Raw genomic sequence first — 18,547 nt, 5'->3', positions numbered from 1 at the left:
CATCCCGTGGGTTTGGGGCCATCGTGTTTTCCTTGATTTGTTTCTAGGTATTTTTGATTTCCTCTTTGATTTCTTCAGTGATCTCTTGGTTATTTAGTAGTGTATTGTTTAACCTTCTTGTGTTTGTATTTTTTACAGTATTTTTTCATATAATTGATATCTAGTCTCATAAAGTTGTAGTCAGAAAATATACTTGATATGATTTCAATTTTCTTAAATTTACCAAGGCTTGATTTGTGACCCAAGATATGATCTATCCTGGAGAATGTTCCAAGAGCACTTGAGAAGAAAGTATATTCTGTTGTTGTTGAATGGCATGTCCTATAAATATCAATTACGTCCATCTTGTTTAATGTATCATTTAAAGCTTGTGTTTCCTTATTTATTTTCAGTTTTGATGATCTGTCCATTGGTGTAAGTGGGGTGTTAAAAGTCCCCTACTAGGATTGTGTTACTGTCGATTTCTCCTTTTATCACTGTTAGCATTTGCCTTATGTATTGGGGTGCTTCTATGTTGGGTGTATAAATATTTACAATTGTTATATCTTCTTCTTGGATTGATCCCTTGATCATTATGTAGTGTCCTTCTCTGTCTCTTGTAATAGTCTTTATTTTAAAGTCTATTTTGTCTGATATGAGAATTGCTGCTCCAGCTTTCTTTTGATTGCCATTTACATGGAATATCTGTTTCCATCCCCTCACTTTCTATCTGTATGTGTCCCTAGTTCTGAATTGGTGCTCCTGTACACAGCATATACACATGTCTTGTTTTTGTATCCATTCAGCCAATCTCTGGCTTGCTTGGAGCATTTAATCATTTACATTTAAGGTAAGTATCAATATGTATGTTTCTATTACCATTTTCTTAATTGCTTTGGGTTTGTTATTGTAGATCTTTTCCTTCTGTTGTGTTCCTGCCTAGAGAGGTTCCTTTAGCATTTGTTGTAAAGCTGATTTGGTGGTGCTGAATTCTCTTAGCTTTTGCTTGTCTGTAAAGGTTTTAATTTCTCTATCAAATCTGAATGAGATCCTTGCTGGGTACAGTAATCTTGGTTGTAGGTTTTTCCCTTTCATTATTTTAAATATGTCCTGCCACACCCTTCTGGCTTGCAGAGTTTCTGCTGAAAGATCAGCTGTTAATCTTACGGGGATTCCCTTGTATGTTATTTGTTGCTTTTCCGTTGTTGCTTTTAACATTTTTTCTTTGTATTTAATTTTTGATAGGTTGATTAATATGTGTCTTGGTGTGTTTCTCCTTGGATTTATCCTGTATGGGACTCTCTGCACTTCCTGGACTTGACTGACTCTTCCCTTTCCCATGTTAGGGAAGTTTTCAACTCTAATCTCTTCAAATATTTTCTCAGCTGCCTTCTTTTTCTCTTCTTCTTCTGGAACCCCTATAATTCAAATGTTGGTGTGTTTAATATTGTCCCAGAGGTCTCTGAGACTGTCCTCAGTTCTTTTCACTCTTTTTTCTTTATCTGCTCTGCAGTAGTTACTTCCACTATTTTATCTTCTAGGTCACTTATCCGTTCTTCTGCCTCAGTTATTCCTCTATTGATTCCTTCTAGAGAATTTTTCATTTCATTTATTGTGTTGTTCATCATTGTTTGTTTGCTCTTTAGTTCTTCTAGGTCCTTGTTAAACATTTCTTGTATTTTCTCCATTCTATTTCCAAGATTTGGGTCATCTTTACTATCATTACTGTGAATTCTTTTTCAGGTAGACTGCCTATTTCCTCTTCATTTGTTTGGTCTGGTGGGTTTTTACCTTGCTCCTTAATCTGCTGCATATTTCTCTGTCTTGTCATTTTGCTTAATGTACTGTGTTTGGGGTCTCCTTTTTGCAGGCTGTAGGTTCATATTTCCCGTTGTTTTTGGTGTCTGCTCGTAGTGGGTGACGTTGGTTCAGTGGCTTTTGTAGGCCTCCTGGTGGAGGAGACTGGTGCCTGTGTTCTGGTGGATGGGGCTGGATCTTGTCTTTTTGGTGGGTAGTGGTGTGTTTTGGGGTGACTGTGAACTTAGTATGATTTTAGGCAGCCTCTATGCTAATGGGTAGGGTTGTGTTCCTGTCTTACTAGTTGTTTGGCATGGGGCTTCCAGCCGTGGAGTTTGCTGGCCATTGGGTGGAGCTGGGTCTTAATGTTGAGATGGAGATCTCTGGGAGAGTTTTCTCCTTTTGATGTTACATGGAGCTGGGAGGGCTCTGATGGTCCAGTGTCCTGAACTTGGCTTTCCCACCTCAGATGGTCAGGTCTGACACTCGGCTGGAGCACCAAGACCCTGTCAGCCACACAGCTCAGAAGAAGAGGGAGAAAAAAAGAAAGAAAAAATAAATTAAAAAAAATTACAAATTAAAAAAATTATTAAAATAATAATTTAATAATAAAAAGAATAGAGCAACCAAACCAATAAACAAATCCACCAATGATAACAAGCACTAAAAACTTAACTAAGATAAACATAAAAATCAGAAATAAATCAGTCACAGACAGCAAACCCCACGTCTACATTTGCTCCCAAGGTCCACCACCTCAATTTTGGGATAATTTCTTGTCTATTCAGGTATTCCACAGATGCAGGGTACATCTAGTTGACTGTGGGGATTTAATCCTCTGCTCCTGAGGCTGCACAGAGACATTCACCTTTCTCTTCTTTGTTCACACAGCTCCTGGGGTTCAGCTTTAGTTTTGGTCCCACCTCTGAGTGTCACCCTCAAGCATCTGTTCCTGCCCAGACAGGTCGGGGTAGAGCAGTGGCTGATTGGGGGACTCTGGCTCACTCAGGCCAGGGGGAGGGAGGCGTATGGTAGTCATAATTGGAAAGTGGGGCGAGCCTGCGGTGGCAGAAGCTGCCGTGATGTTGCAGCAGCCTGAGGGGCGCGGTGTGTTCTTTCGAGGAAGCTGTCCCTGGATCACGGGACCGTGGCAGTGGCGGGCTGCACAGGCTCCCGGGAGGGGTTGTGTGGATTGTGATCTGTGCTCGCACATAGGCTTCTTGGTGGCGGCAGCAGCAGTCTTAGTGATTCATGCCCATCTCTGGGATCCGAGCGACAGCTGTGGCTCACGCCCATCTCTGGAGCTTGTTTAGGCGGTGCTGTGAATCCCCTCTCCTCGCACACCCCGAAACAATGGTCTCTTGCCTCTTAGGCAGGTCCAGACTTTTTCCCAGACTCCCTCCCGGCTAGCTGTGGTGCACTAGCCCCCTTCAGGCTGTGTTCACGCAGCCAACCCCAGTCCTCTCCCTGGAGTCTGACCTCCGAAACCCAAGCCTCAGCTCCCAGCCCCCACCCATCCCGGCAGGTGAGCAGACAAGCCTCTCAGGCTGGTGAGTGCTGGTCGGCACCAATCCGATTTGCCCTCTGTACCCCTGTGACTGCACTCTCCTCTGTGCCCCTGAATCTTCCCCCCAACCTACCCCCCATCTCCACCAGTGAAGGGGCTGGTGTGTGGAAACGTTTCCTCCTTCACAGCTCCCTCCCAGAGGTGCAGGTCCCATCCCTGTCCTTTTGTCTCTGTTTTTTCTTTTTTCTTTTGCCCTAGCCAGGTACGTGGGGGGTTTCTTGCCTTTTGGGAGGTCTGAGGTCTTCTGCCAGCGTTCAGTAGGTGTTCTCTAGGAGTTGTTCCACATGTAGATGTATTTCTGGTGTATCTGTGGGGAGGAAGGTGATCTCCATGTCTTACTCCTCTGCCGTCTTGAAGGTCCCCCCCCCAAGATATTTAAATGTACAACACATTCTAAGAAAATGTCCAGCACAGAGATCTAGGTGAATTTCTAACGGTGCTCACTGGTTGATTCCAGATGTTATAAATGTACTTTGTATAAAATGTACTTTATATACATTTTATGGTAGGTGCTTGTCCTGGAGAAGCTCACATTTTTTTCTGAAGAAGATATGAAGCAAAATTGTGACTAAAATACAATCCAGAACTCCTTTTCTATAGTTCTTTACAGGGTAACATGAAAACACTCAGAAAGGAGTCAATAATTGCATTTGGAATTTCTGAGCAGGTATACCTGAGAGATGACATTTGATCTGGGTGTTGGCAGTTGAGTAGATTTCCTGCATAGGAAACTTTAGGTTCTTTGCTGAAAACTGAGGTATCATTTAGATCATTAGTAATCACCTATATCAGACGAAATGTACTGAGACATGTGAAGATAAACATGGTATGGCCACAGTGTCAGATACCACTTGGCCATATTAGTTCCCAGCATTTAGAATTTAGGAGATGACAGAGTGTTCTATTTATGATTTCCAGGGTGTGCAGCATAGAATAGACTCAATAAAAATTTGTTGAATTGAATTATACTGAATTGAATGGCTGTCTGAGATTCATATGCACCATTCTTGGGGCTAACTAGAACTTAGCATGATAAGGAGTGCTACGTCATTAGGTACATCTTCTGATGGAACAGAATCAATTTAGAAGGAAAAAACTAAAAGCAAGGATGACATCACAAACCTCCCAGTGGCACTTGTTCTTTTTAGTGGCTCTCTGGAAGTAAGAGTCTCCCCTAACCCTAACCCTAACCGTAACTCCTGTGCCAGGAAATAGATGTTCACCAATGATTTACATTCTCCCTACTTCCCCATTGCCTGTAATGGAAAGTTGTCATGAAAAGGCTCCCCAGCCAGGGGCTACATATCCCAGGCCCCTTTGCATCCAGATGGGGCCATATGGTGAGTTCTCAGCAGTGGAATGCGACTGGAATTGGTGTGTGTCACTGGCCCTCCTTACACTCACATACACATTGGTCCAACTGCCAACTGCCAGCACCTGCATTTCTTTTCCGGAAGACTTTGTCCTCCAGGGCTTGCTTTGCCCACTCACACAAGCGGTTGGAAATGCCTGGGAATTACCATCCCCTGGCAAACAGCTTTAAACAAATGATTGACAACATGGATGTAAACCCATCTTCCTCATCCTTCAAGTGAGAAGACTCTGAGACATGCAATTTACACTGGGTCCCAGAATTTCCCCAACAGGATCAACCTCTGGTTGCCCATAGTGGCACCTTGCTTGATAATATACTCTTTCTTTGTTTTCTTCCCTTTTTCACTTCCTCCATTGCCCTACCAGCATTCAAACCCATGTCTCAGAGGCAGATTCTGGACAATGCAAACTAAGATTATACATTTTCTCCTAGACCCCACGTTTCTTTCTCTTGTTTTACTCTTTTGATATATTGGGAGTACAACCTCTACTAGCTTTCTAGAAAAGATCAGTAGAAGGAACAATTTTTGATTTTGATCTCGTGTGTCAAAATATAGCCTTCACAATGGATTTTAAATTCAGCTATATGCATTAAGAGATAAATATTACATATAATAGTTAGATAAAATTATAGTAATTTTCACAATTATTTCCCTTCAACTTTGGAATGTGTTAGTCCACTATTTCTCAGTTTCTAGTGCTGTTCTTGAGAAGGCCAATGTCATTAAAATCTCTCCTCTTTTGTATGTGATTATATTCTCTTTCTGAAAGATTTCAGAATCTTCTCTCTATCCAGATTTCCTACAGTTTAATGATTAAGGGCCTTAGTGTTGTTTATATGGTTGTTTTTCCATTCACTGATCTGGGCTCTCAAGGAATTCTTTCAAACTGGAAACTCCTGTCCTTCAGATCTGCAAATGTGTCTTATTATTTCTGTATAATTTCCTCCCCTTTGTTTTCTTGTTCTTTTCCCCTGAAACTCATTATTTGGATGTTTGAACTCCTGAATAGTCCTCAAATTTCCTTTATTTTTTTAAAAAATTTCATCAATCTTTTATTAAATTTTATGGAACAACTCCTCAACTCTATTTGCTTATCTTTCTGTTATTTTCTTTTAGATATATCATATGTTTGATTTCAAAAATCTGCCATTATAAGCAGAAGAGCTAGAATCATATGTAAATATGTACAGTTTTTAGAGGAGGGTTATTAAGGGGGAAAGAACAAAAATATCGTTTCAGGTACATACCTCCTATGGACACATCCAGTAGTCACTGCTACTCTCCTTGCTCACCTGGCTCCCAGCCTGAAAAAATTGTTACTGTCAATGATAATGGTGTTGATACCTGTCAGTCTAGTTAGGAAGATGGAAATGACTCTAGTTATTTCAAATGGATTTTAACCAAGGGAATTGTTTAGAAAAGTGTTGGAAGGACCAGGGAATCAAGAAGGAAAAGGACGAGATGTTACTCAGAGATTAGTACCTGAGAGGTGTTAGTACACCCCTAGAGCTGCAGGGACAAAACGGACGGTGTTGTTTTGTGGAATCCACATGGGCTGTGCTGCTGAGGGTACTGGGGTGTCATTAGCAACACAGCTGTTATCAATCCCTCACCACTGCTGCTCTGCAGGAAGTCAAGAGCCTGCCCTCCTGCTGACTCTGCAGGGGCCCTGGAGCCCAGTCTTGCTGAAGCTGTTGGAATTGCTGCTGAGACTTTAGAACCCATAGTTGTTTGTTTCTGCTGCTACAGCTGCCATAACCATGCTTCTAGGGCAACACCTGGCAGTCACCTACATTTGCGTGCCACTGCCACTGCTGCTGCAGCTGCTGCAGTCAGAGGCCGGGAGCACACGTTTCTGAAGTTTTGGGCGTTCTGCCTCTGTCACTTCTAGAGACAGAAGCAAAGGAAGGGAAATGGCTTATCTTTTCTACTGCCTTTTACTCCACCAATATCTCCCAATGGTTAGCAGAGGATAATCAGAAACGGGCAAGGGAGTCTGGGGCGTACTGCTTTGAGGTAGGAAGGTTGGAAATGGAGCTGAGAGTCAAAAGGCAAATAACCAACATCTGCACTTCTTATGCACTAAATAGGTACCAGGACTATATCTACATCATCTCATTTAATCCTCACGACAAAGCACTGAAAGTAGCTCCAGTTGCTACCCACATTGTAGAGATGAGGAAACTGACTCAGATGTTTATGTAGCTGGCAAGATGGCAGATTCAGGATTCCAACTCAGGTCAGTCTCCAATAAGTCGTGGGCTCTTCATCATTTTGCTTCCTACAGATCTTCAGTGAAGTACCCTTCATGCCTCATGGCTGCCCTGGGCACTGCCCTCATCCTCTGTATTAGTGATGGCTGTTGGTCTTCTCCCCTTCAGGCCAAGAAAAGCCCCTTCTGCTTTCTTATGAGCAGCTTTTCACATAGTAAAGCTTTACCCTAAGTGACCCAGCAGCCTTCTTGACCCTTGCCACTCCAAGTGGATCCTGTGTGCCAGCAGAACTGGCATCACCTGGGAGAAGTTAAAGTGCTGAATTTCAGTCCCCATCTACCCACCCTGTACTCTTGAATCAAAATCTGCATTTTCACAAGAGTGTCAGTTGATTTTCATGTTCCCTGGAGTTTGAGAAAAGGTGCTGTCTACCTCATCTCTCTCCTGCGCAGAGCATGTCCATATATTCTGGGAGCGGGGGAGAGATGGTGGGGTGCATGTCACAGTATCACACTGTGCTTGAAATCATTGCTCCCTTGTAAATTCTGCCTTGACCTTTAGATTGATCCACTTTGCCAAAGTTTTTCTTCATTTTGCTGATTCTTTTTAGGTCACCACAATGTCTCTGTTGTTGAGCTGGCATGTTTGGGGAATCCCCTTCCATCAGATGGTCTGACTCCAAGTGTTCCCTAGTCCAAGGTCTCTTTTATATATACATCCCTGAACCTCATATAGACCTGCACAGGTGTCTGCAGATATGACTCAATGCTTCTAGACATGCCATGATAGAAAAGAATCCCACCCTCCAGCACTCTAAGATAGCAGGAAGCTTATTTTTCCATGATCATATTAGAACACACCCTAATTCCCACTCTAATTGCACTATTCATTCCCCATAGACGGGAAACAGGTGGTTGTGTAGCAGCAAGCAGAGAGAAATGAGAGAACATATCCTCAACAGCTCGTATTCACTCCTGTTTCTTGTTCTTTTGTCTGCTCTACGTGTAATGCCAGTCCCCCAGCCCTGCCTGCCCCTCCACCACGGGTGACAGAATTTATATATTCTGCTTGTGTGATTAACTTCCCTCCGTTTCTGGGAGCTGCTACCAAAATCCAGACATCTAGAGAGCATGATATGAATAGACTTTTCAGGGAAACCATAGTCATATTTTCAAGCAATGCATCAATGTTTATTCTGCTTCTTGAACAGCTTCTTAATTCTCATTGGAGTTTATTAGTCACCCTTGTTCTCAGTTGATTAAATTTGTTTGTAGTTGCCTCCAATATTATATTGACAGATATTCCTCCTTACAATTTAATAACAACATTTTTGCAGCCGACAGAGTAAGACAAATGGAAAAAGTGAATGCACCACACTGTATAGATCTGATTCGTCTTTCTTCCCGTCTCCGTATTTGTTTTTGCCATGATTGGGAGCCAAATGAACAGAGTGACACTGGGTTTTAGTAAGATAACTCTATTATTTTTGATTTATGGTTTCATATTTTTGAAAGCCAATACAATAAAAGTAAAGGTAAAAGTTAGCTGGTGTAATTTGTACAGTCACTATATTTTATGAGTTAGTTGTTTTAGAGTACATTATGACCGGCACGAATTAAAACAATATGGAGGAAAAAATATAAGGTATTTAAAAAGTCTATTTTGGTTACATTTAACTGGTTCTCTTTAAATACGGACACTTCCAAGGAGTAGGAAGTGCATATGACATGCAGCATGAGAGCAGCGGCTGGTTTGTTGAGCAATTTTTATTTAATTTACACAATATAGTATATGTGTCTACTATGTGCCCATTACTGGATTGGGGATAATTTTTGTAAGGTTGCAAGGAAGAGACAAAATCAAATAACCTTTTGTGGAATAATAGAAAAAAAAAAGGCTGTCCTTTGTGGTCTTATAGTCACTTTGAATCACAGTTCTCCAAGATTAGTTGCAGATTGAGCCACGTGGAGAACCAGGTCATCAGCTCAGCTACACTGTCTGCCATGACTTTCCCTTTGTTCTAGCAGGTGGATGCCCACAGTACGTATATGAATGGGTTGATTTCCTAATAAACACCACGAGTACCCCTAAAGGAGGGAGCTTGTAGACACAGTTGGCCTCTTGGGCATTTTGCCTTTCTCTGGGGTTCTGGTCTGGTGCCCACATAAGCAGAGTTGCTGCCTCTGCTTGGCCCAAGTTACCAGCCATGGCAGCTTTGCTTGGAGAGCCCCAAATTTGTGGTCATGAGCAAGAGGCACTTATGCCTTTATGGATTCTTCTCCATCCAGGGATCAAGGAATCCGTTTCCCTCCAAAGTCAAAGAATTTAAATAATTTTTTAATAAGCTGCCACTTGTGTGTCGGGTGAATCACACAGCGTAAGTTCCAGAGGGGCATTGTTTTATCCACTGCTGTATCCTCAGTGCCTAGAACGCCATCGGGTCATAATAGACCCTCCATAAACATCTGTGGTAGAAATGTCTACAGGTGGCGCAATGGTTATGTTTAACGTTGTTGGCTAAAAGGTAGGGTCAGGATATATGAGGTAACCTCAGTAAACTGGAGAGTCTATGTTCTGCCTTTTTTAGTATCTAGGAGGAGGAGCATTTATACCTTGCCTGCCTCCTAGTTGTGCTGAGAGGATTATTTAGGTGGTTCTGTTAAGTACTACAGGTTTAGAAAATGCTCCACTCAATTGAATTCTGCTTAATTAGTGCTTATTGTGTTTGCTAAGTTCTTAGGGATGTGAAGAAATGCAAGCCCTTCTCAATGCCCTTCATAATCCCATTTTTATTCTGATAGATGTAGCCCTATGCTCACTCCTTCCCCACTGCTTCACTCTTCCCTCTGTTCTCTCTTGTGGGGCCAGAGCAAGATGGTAAGAGTGCCATCCTGATTGGCTTGTGTGTACTGGGGGACCGCAGGGGACGGCAGAGGTGGTGAGTCCCAGGCTGTGTCAAACAGGCTTACCTATTGCCGTAGTGGACAGCACAGAACCTGGAAATACGATGTGATGGTCTGTATGCTGAGCAAAAATAAAATAGGAGAATAAGCTTAAGATCAATATCTGGGATGTCCCAAGAAGGGCAGACGTAATTACTGGAAATGGTCCGAACACAGTGGTCAGAAGTCAAGTTTTTAATAGAGGGCGTTGGCTGATATTTAGGGACAAGGGTGAGCGCTTAAAGTCGCCACTCGTGGTGGACACTCGTAAGTGCTCACACACTTACAGTTTGGGTTCTTTTCCCATCAATGCAAACTCTTCTACCACGGGCTTCCAGTAACATTCCCGATGCAATGACATGTGCTCTCTCTCTCCTTTTTTTTTATATTGGGGTATAGTTGATTAACAATATTGTGTTAGTTTCAGGGGTGCAGCAAAGTGATTCAGTTGTACATATACATGTACCTATTTTTTTTCAAATTCTTCTCCCATTTATGTACTACAGAATATTGAGCAGAATTCCCTGTGCTCTACAGTAGGTCCTTGTTGGTTATCTATTTTAAATATAGTAGTGTGCACATGACATGTTCTCTTTTGCTCCAGTCCCTTATTTCAAAAAACCTTTAAAATATTTTCCCCTCAATTCCTCCCGCCAATACATAAAGATCCTATCTCAGATGACACCCAACTTTTCTTCGCTTAAAAATTAGTTCTTGGGCCTCTGGGTAAAGATGATTCATTAGAAAGTGCATTTACATCCCTTCATATTAAGTTTACAGTAAAGGTGTAAACCTGAGACACACTCACAAGAGCAAAGAGGGTGAGAGGAATGCCGTAGCAGATAACACACCTGTATATTTCTGTAACTCAAAACTGCAAGGGTGACAACAAATGAAACTGAGCAGAGGAAGCCTCAGCCTAGAACACACGCCATGGCGCTCTGAAGTGGTGTAGAATCCCAGAGAAGATTCACCGTATGGAGCAGAAATGTGATATGTGGCTAAGATGAGGGGAAATAATTAAAAGTCTGAACAGGCAGTCCCCACCTCCCTCTCCAACCTGCAGAGGTGAGGCACAGGTATCCTAGCAATTGGCCCCAGATCAAAGGATTGGGGGAATGTTTTCCTTAAAGGAAATCAGAATGAACCCTAAAATGAGTGGAAGTACCATAGGTGAAAGCCCTTCCCACTCTGGCACATGGGATGGGCTCTGGTCATAACAGGTGCCTCCCCACCTGATCGTTCTGAGAAACCTGCCTTTGACAAGCCCCTCAGGCCCACACAGCTGCCAGCCAGGCTTCCACCCATGACTGGATGCCCAGGGCCACCGAATATTTGAGAAAAGCCTGGATCATGGAAGAGAAAAGACCAGAATAAAGAGACTGGCAACCTGACCCCAGAAAACATATTTATAATTTCATTAATGTTCTCCAAGTGGATTTAAGAAGGTAGTGCATCTGTAAAACAGGAATAGACTTATCTTTAAACATCAATAGTCTTATCTTTAAAAGTCAAGCTTCCAGAAATTAAAACAAGGATTCAAGAAATTTTTTAAAAATCAAAATTCAGTTGAGGTTTTGAATGAGAAAATTTATAATATCCCTGAATATAGTTATCCATATAATACTGAATTCCTACTTTCTACCATATACAATAATAAATTACATATGGGTTAAAGACTAAAAAGTAGGGCTTCCCTGGTGGCGCAGTGGTTGGGAGTCCGCCTGCCGATGCAGGGGACGCAGTTCGTGCCCCGGTCCGGGAAGATACCACATGCCGCGGAGCGCCTGGGCCCGTGAGCCATGGCCGCTGAGCCTGCGCGTCCGGAGCCTGTGCTCTGCAACGGGAAGGGCCACAACAGTGAGAGGCCCGCGTACCGCAAAGAAAAAAAAAAAAAAAAAGTAAAATAAAAAAATAGTTCAATTGTTTGAAGGCAATTCAGGAGAAAATCTTTGTGACTTGGAGAAGAGGTGTATTTCTTAAACTAGAAACCCCTATTCTCAGTATCTCTATGCCAAAGTAAACACAATGAACAGTTTACCTGTATGTGTGTGTGTATTTCTAGATTTTCATATTCATGCAATGTATTTGTATGTAGATACACACATTTGAACCCACACACCCCTCATATATATGTGTGTGTGTGTGTGTGTGTGTGTATTATATATTATATATCACTTTATTCAAACTATAGCACACTAGATGCATGTTGGGAACCTTGTTTTTGGTTTTGTTTTTCATTTAATATCATGATTTAGTAATTTTTTTCATGTTAATGTGTATTGATGAACCTTATTATTTTCAATGACTAGTGTTCCATCACTTAATGTGTCATATTTACGTAACTAGCTTCTTATTGACTCACATTTATGTTGTTTCCAGTTCTCAGTGTTACAAACCACTCTTCAATGAACATCTTCATAATTGTTTAACAGTACATTTCTAAAAGTATATTCCCAGCTGTGGAGTCGCTTTCATTTTATCATTCTAAAATACCATATTCCATACTATATTCCTGCTCAAGAATTTCAGAGGCCCTGTAAGATCTAGAATGAAATATATAAACTCTAAAAGCTGGCCAACCACAAACTGCCTCAGTTTACTTTTCTATGTGTACTTCCCTTTATGAATGCTCAGTTTGATCAGGTATCTCAGGAACTCTCATCTGGTCACATCATGCCCATTTCTGTCCCTGGGCCCCATCTAGGACTGCTCGGTTATTTTTCAGCCAGTCCAAATCTTCTAAGCAGCAGAATGCTGGGAATTTGGCATCAGATGGACCAGGCCTGGTCCTGAATATCACCCCAGCCATTGGACCCTGGGCAGGTTACTTGGCTGGACCTTAAATCTATAAGATGGAGATAATAGTGATTAATAATGCTGAATGAGATCATGCTTATAAAGGCTGGCATACAGTGCTTAATGAATCCTAATTTGCCTTCTCTGTGTATTCCTTTGGATTGAGAATAAATTCCACCTTAGCTGTAAAAATCACTCCCTACCTCCCATCCTCATTTTAGACCACGTTAATTTCTCCACCTGTGAGACCTTGGGCACTTCTTGTCAGGTACATTCATCTCCTTGAAGTTAAAAAAGAATATCGAGCTCTATGAGATGGTAAAACTCACGTAAAATGCTTCACACAAGACTCGACACATAGTAAGTGCTCTATAAATATTTCTGCAGCTGCTGCTATTGCAAAGGCAACAGTCACTCATGCCCCAGCGGTAACAGCACTTCCACTGATGACTTGTTTGTTCACGGAGGGAAAGACAGGCAGTGAAAGTCACGGTGAAGGGCATACCCTCTGGACCTACTGCCTGGATTAGAATCCTAGCTAGACTGTTTCCAGCTGTGTGACCTCTGGTTTCCTTCACCTCGCTTCTTTAGGATGCCCATAATAGTTATCCACCCGTAGAGTTGTTTTCAGGATCAAATGAATCAACCAATAAAAAGAATGTAAATACCTGACACATAAAAATACTTTGTATGCTTTCACTGGTGCCGATTTATTTTTAGCCTTTTCAGTCCTGACCGCCCCACCCCCTACCCCACCCCACCGCCTGAGTATTTTCAAAGCTCCTAAGGGCAGTGATGTATATTTATACCGATCTTATCACTTCATGAGGGAAAAATAAAACAACAGATGGCATAGGGTAGGCCTAGTACCATGCCTGGAGCACTGTAAAAGCTCTGTAATAGCTGGTTTCCTTCCCCTTATCTTATCTACCACACCTAGTAAGTAGTTCTAGGAATTGCTCTTTAAGCATTTTTGGAAGGGAATGAATAAATATCGATTTTTCCTATATGCCAAGGAACACCATTAAATATAGAGCATTATAATTCAAAAGACTGCCTGTTATTCCATGAAATTCTGGTTTGGTAAAGTTATGCCCTTATTTTTTAATTTACATCATTTGCTATATCCTGACTGCCCCAAAGCTTCTTGACATATTTTGTTCAAAGCCCTGAGTTGCAATGTAGTGTTTAAATCAGACATTGTCTTAATTTTCTTTCAGTTTCACCTTCATTTCCTTCCCCGTTTTCTCTGTTCCTTTCCTTCTGTCTCCGGCCTACTTGCATTCATATGTAAATCACTGAACTGTCACTAAATGGCAAAATAACTTTTCTTTACAAAAGACTAGCTAGAATTATTCTCAATTGCTTCTATCTGCAACATTTTCAACATTTCACGGGTGAAGCTATGAAATCAACACAGGGGGAAGCAACCATCAAAATGCCTTTGATCTTGAAGTCATCTTGAGTTTGACAAGTATAATGTAAAGTTAACCCCTGAATAAATCTGAAAGGTAATAACATATAGAATGACCAAGACACAGATTGTTAGGTTGACTCCGTAATCTTTTTGCCCCTAGCATTATTGAGATATAATTGGCATATAGCATATGTAAATTTAAGGTGTACAGCATGATGATTTGATGCAACTATATATTACAAAATGTTTAACACAATAAGGTTAGTTAACACATTCATCACCTTACATAATTACCAATTGTGTGTGTGTGTGTGTGGTGATAACTTTTAAGATCTATACTCTTAGCTGGTTTCAGGTATATAATAAGGTATTGTTCACTGTAGTCATCATGCTATACATTAGATTCCCAGAACTTATTCATCTTATAACTAGAACTTTGTACTCTGACCAACACCTCCCTGTTTCCCCCAACTCCTAGGCCCTGGAAGCGATATTTTCATTCTCTATTTCTGTGAATCTGGCTTTTGTAGATTCCAATCTAAATAAAAACATTCAGCATCTCTCTTTCTCTACCTGACTTTTTTTCAGTTAGCATGACACCTTCAAGTTTCATCCATGTTGTCATAAATGTCGAGGTTTTTTTTTTCTTTTTATGGCTGAAAAATATTCCATTGTATGTATGGAATTACACATTGCATATATGGAATTAGGGTTAGGGTTAGTGTATATATATAAAATTTCTTTTTTATTTATTCATCCTTTGGTAGACACTCAGGTTGTTTCCATGTCTTGGCTATTGCTAACAGTGGTGAAATGAATATGGAGGTGCAGATATTTCTTCAAGATAATGATTTTATTTCCTTTGGGTATATACCCAAGTGTGGGATTGCTGGATCATATGGTAGTTCTATTTTTAATTTTTTGAGGAACCTCCATACTGGCTTCTGTAGTGGCTAAACCAGTTTACATTCCCACCAATAGTGCTTGAGGATTGCCTTTTCTCCACATCCTCGCCAACAGTTGTTATTTCTTATGGTCTGAATAATAGCCATTCTAACACGTATGAGGTGACATCTCATGTGGTTTTGATTTGTATTTCCCTGGTGATTAGAATAGCTTTTCACTTACCTGTTGGTCATTTTTATATCTTCATTGGAAAAAATGTCTATTCAAGTCCTCCACCCACTTTTTACTCAGATTATTTGTTTTTGTTGTTGTTAATCAGGTACCTGAGTTCTTTATCTATTTTGGATATCAATTTCTTATCAGATAGATGGTTTGCAAGTATTTTCTCTCATTTCACAGGTTGCCTTTTCATTTTATTGATTGCTACTTTTCCTGTGCAAAAGCTTTTTTGTTTGATGTAGTCCTACTTGTTATTTTTGCTTTCATTGCTTACACTTTTGGTGTCATATCCAGAAAATCATTGTCAAGACCAATATCAAAAAGCTTTTACCGTATATTTCCTAGGAGTCTGTGGTTTTGGGTCTTTAATCCATTTTGTCCTTTAATCCATTTTGAGTTAATCTTTGTGAGTCATATATAGTAGGGTTCCAGTGAAACTGAAACCTATGTTTCTCCAATTTTCCCAACGCTATTTATTGAAGAAACTATTCTTGGCTCCCTTGTGAAATATTAGTTGACCATGTATGCATGAGTTTATTTCTGAGCCCTCTATTCTGCTCCACTGATCTATATGTCTGTTTTTCTGCCAGTACCATACTAGTATATAGTTTTGATTACTATAGCTTTGTAATTAAGATTGAAATCAGGAAGTATGATGCCTCCAGCTTTGTTCTTCTTTCTCAGACTTTCTTTGGCTATTCAAGGTATTTTGTGGTTCCATATGCATTCTATGATTGTTTTTCTACTTCTGTGAAGAATGCAGTTGGAATTTTGATAGAGATTGCATTGAATCTATAGATGGCTTTGGATAGTCTGGACATGTTAACAATATCAATTCTTCCAATTTATGAACATGGGATATTTTCCCATTTATTTGTGTCTTCTTCAGTTTCATTCATCAATGGCTTGCAATTTTCAATGTACAGATCTTTCACCTCCTTGGTTAAATTTCCTCAATATTTTATTAGCTTTGATGCTATTTTAAATGGAATTATTTTACTTCTTTTTCAGATAGCTCATTGTTAGTGTATAGAAAGAGAACTGATTTTTCTATGTTGATTGTTGTATCCTACAACTTAACTAAATTTATTAGTTCTGACAATTTTTTAGTGGAGTCTTTAGGATTTTCTATATATGAGATCATATCATCTGGAAACAAAGATAATTTGACTCTTCCTTTCTAATTTGATGCCTTTTCTTCTTCTTCTTCTTGCCTAATTGGTCTGGCTAGGTCTTCCAATACTGTGTTGAATAGGAGCAGTGAAAGTGGGCACCCTGATATAGAGGAAAAGCTTTCAACCTTTCAATGTCGAGTATGATGTTACCTGCGGGTTTGTCATATATGGCCTTTATTATGTTGAGATATGTTCCTTCTATAACTAATTTGTTGAGAGTGTTTATAATCAAAGGGTGTTGAAGTTTGTCAAATGCTTTTTCTGCAAATGCTTTTTCTGCATCTATTTAAATGATCATATAATTTTTTCTTTAATTTTATTAATGTGGTATGTCACATTTATTGATTTGTGTATTTACACCATCCTTGCATCTCAGAGAGAAATCCCACTTGATCATGGTGTATGATCCTTTTAATATGCTGTTGAATTCAGTTTTCTAGTATTTTATTGAAATTTTTTGCATCTACATTCATCAGATATTGGCCTATACTTTTCTTCCCTTGTAATGTCCTTTTCTGGTTTTGGGGTGAGGGTGATGCGGGCTTTGTAAGGTGAATTTGGAAACGTCCCCTCCTCTTCAGTTTTTTTGAAGGGATTGAGAAGAATTGGTATCAATTTTTCTTTAAATGTTTGGTAGAATTTACCAGTGGAACCATCTGGTGCTGGGCTTTTCTTTGTTAGGTGATTTTTTTTTATTACTGCTTCAATCTCCTTACTTGTTATTTGTTCAGATTTTCTATTTCTTCATGATTCTGTCTTAGTAGACTGTGTCTAGGAATTCGTCCGTTTCTTCGAGGTTATCCAATTTGTTGGCATAAAATTGTTTATAGTAGTCTCTAGTGGTCCTTTGTATTTCCATGGTGTCAGTTGTAATGTCTCCTCTTTCATTTCTGATATTATTTAGTTGAGTCTTTTTCTTTTTTTCTTAGTCAGCTAAAGGTTTGTTAATTTTACCTATCTTTTCAAAAAACCAGATCTTTGTTTTGTTGATATTTTATACCATTTTTCTGGTCTTTATTTCATTTATTTTTTCCCTGATCTTTGTTATTTCCTTCCTTCTGCTAACTTTGGGCTTAGTTTGTTCTTCTTTTTTTTTAATTCCTTGATGGGTTGTTTATTTTGATCTTTCTTTCCTTAATGTAGGCTTTTGTTGCATAAACTTCCTTCTTAGAACTAATTTTGCTACATCCCCCAAATTTTGGTATGTTGTGTTTTCACTTTTATTTGTTTCAAGATATTTTTAATTTCCTTTTTGATTTCTTCCTTGACCCATTGGTTATTCAGGAGTGTGTTGTTTAATTTCCATTCATTTGTGTATTCTCTAGTTTCCCTCTTGTTACTGATTTCTAGTTTCATACCACTGTTAGTGGTCGGAAAAGATACTTGGTATTATTTCAGTCTTCTTAATTTGCTAAGGCTTGTTTAGTGACCTAACATATGATCTATCATGGAGAATGTTCCACGTGCTCTGGGAAGAATGTGTGTTGTGCTGCTGTTGGATGCAATGTTTTGTGTATGTTGGTTAGATCCATTGTTTCTAAGGTATAGTTTAAGTCCAGTGTTTCCTCATTGAATGTCTGAATGATCTATCCATTGTTGAAGGTGGGGTACTGAAGTTCCCTACTATTGTTGCATTGTTGTCTATTTCAGATCTGTTAGAATTTGCTTAATATAGTTAGGTGCTCTGATATTGAGTGCATATATATTTACAATGTTACATTCTCTTGATGAATTGACCCTCTTATCATTATATAATAACCTATTTGTACCTTGTTACAATTTTTGACTTAAAGTTTATTTTGCCTGATATAAATATAAATACCACTGCTCTCTTGGTTTCTATTTGCATGGAATATCTTTTCCAGCCCTTCACTTTAAGCCACGTGTATCCTTAAAGCTGAAGTAAGCCTCTTATAGGCAGGATTTTGTTTTTTAATCCTTTCAGCTGATTGATTCCTTTTGATTGGAGAATTTAATCCATTTACATTTAAAGTAAATATTGGCAGGTAAGGACTTACTCATGACATCTTATTGTTTTCAGGCCTGTTAATAGGTTCTTTTTCCCTTTCTTACTTTTTTGCTCTTACTTTGTGAATTGATAGTTGGAATGCTTTGAGTCTCTTCTCTTATATTTTGTGTATCTACTGTAAGTTTTTG

General features: G+C 39.7%; 1 protein-coding gene across 9 annotated transcripts in view; it reads left to right on the top strand.

Moving 5' to 3' along the window:
• The window catches only part of RARB (retinoic acid receptor beta), a 1,070,304-nt gene that overhangs the window by 239,365 nt on the left and 812,392 nt on the right, over nucleotides 1–18,547 (top strand). The window contains exon 4 of one of the 9 annotated variants that reach the window (XM_079921513.1): nucleotides 6,810–6,958. The exons of the other annotated variants lie outside the window; for them this stretch is intronic. The gene's annotated coding sequence lies outside the window, so the exon portion shown is untranslated. The remainder of the gene's footprint in view (nucleotides 1–6,809; nucleotides 6,959–18,547) is intronic. 9 annotated transcript variants of the gene reach the window in all.

Source organism: Stenella coeruleoalba, assembly GCF_951394435.1.
Source record: "Stenella coeruleoalba genome assembly, chromosome: 5".
Lineage (NCBI taxonomy): Eukaryota > Metazoa > Chordata > Mammalia > Artiodactyla > Delphinidae > Stenella > Stenella coeruleoalba.
Note: the sequence above shows the minus strand (reverse complement) of the source record. Positions and strands in the feature narration are given on the sequence as shown.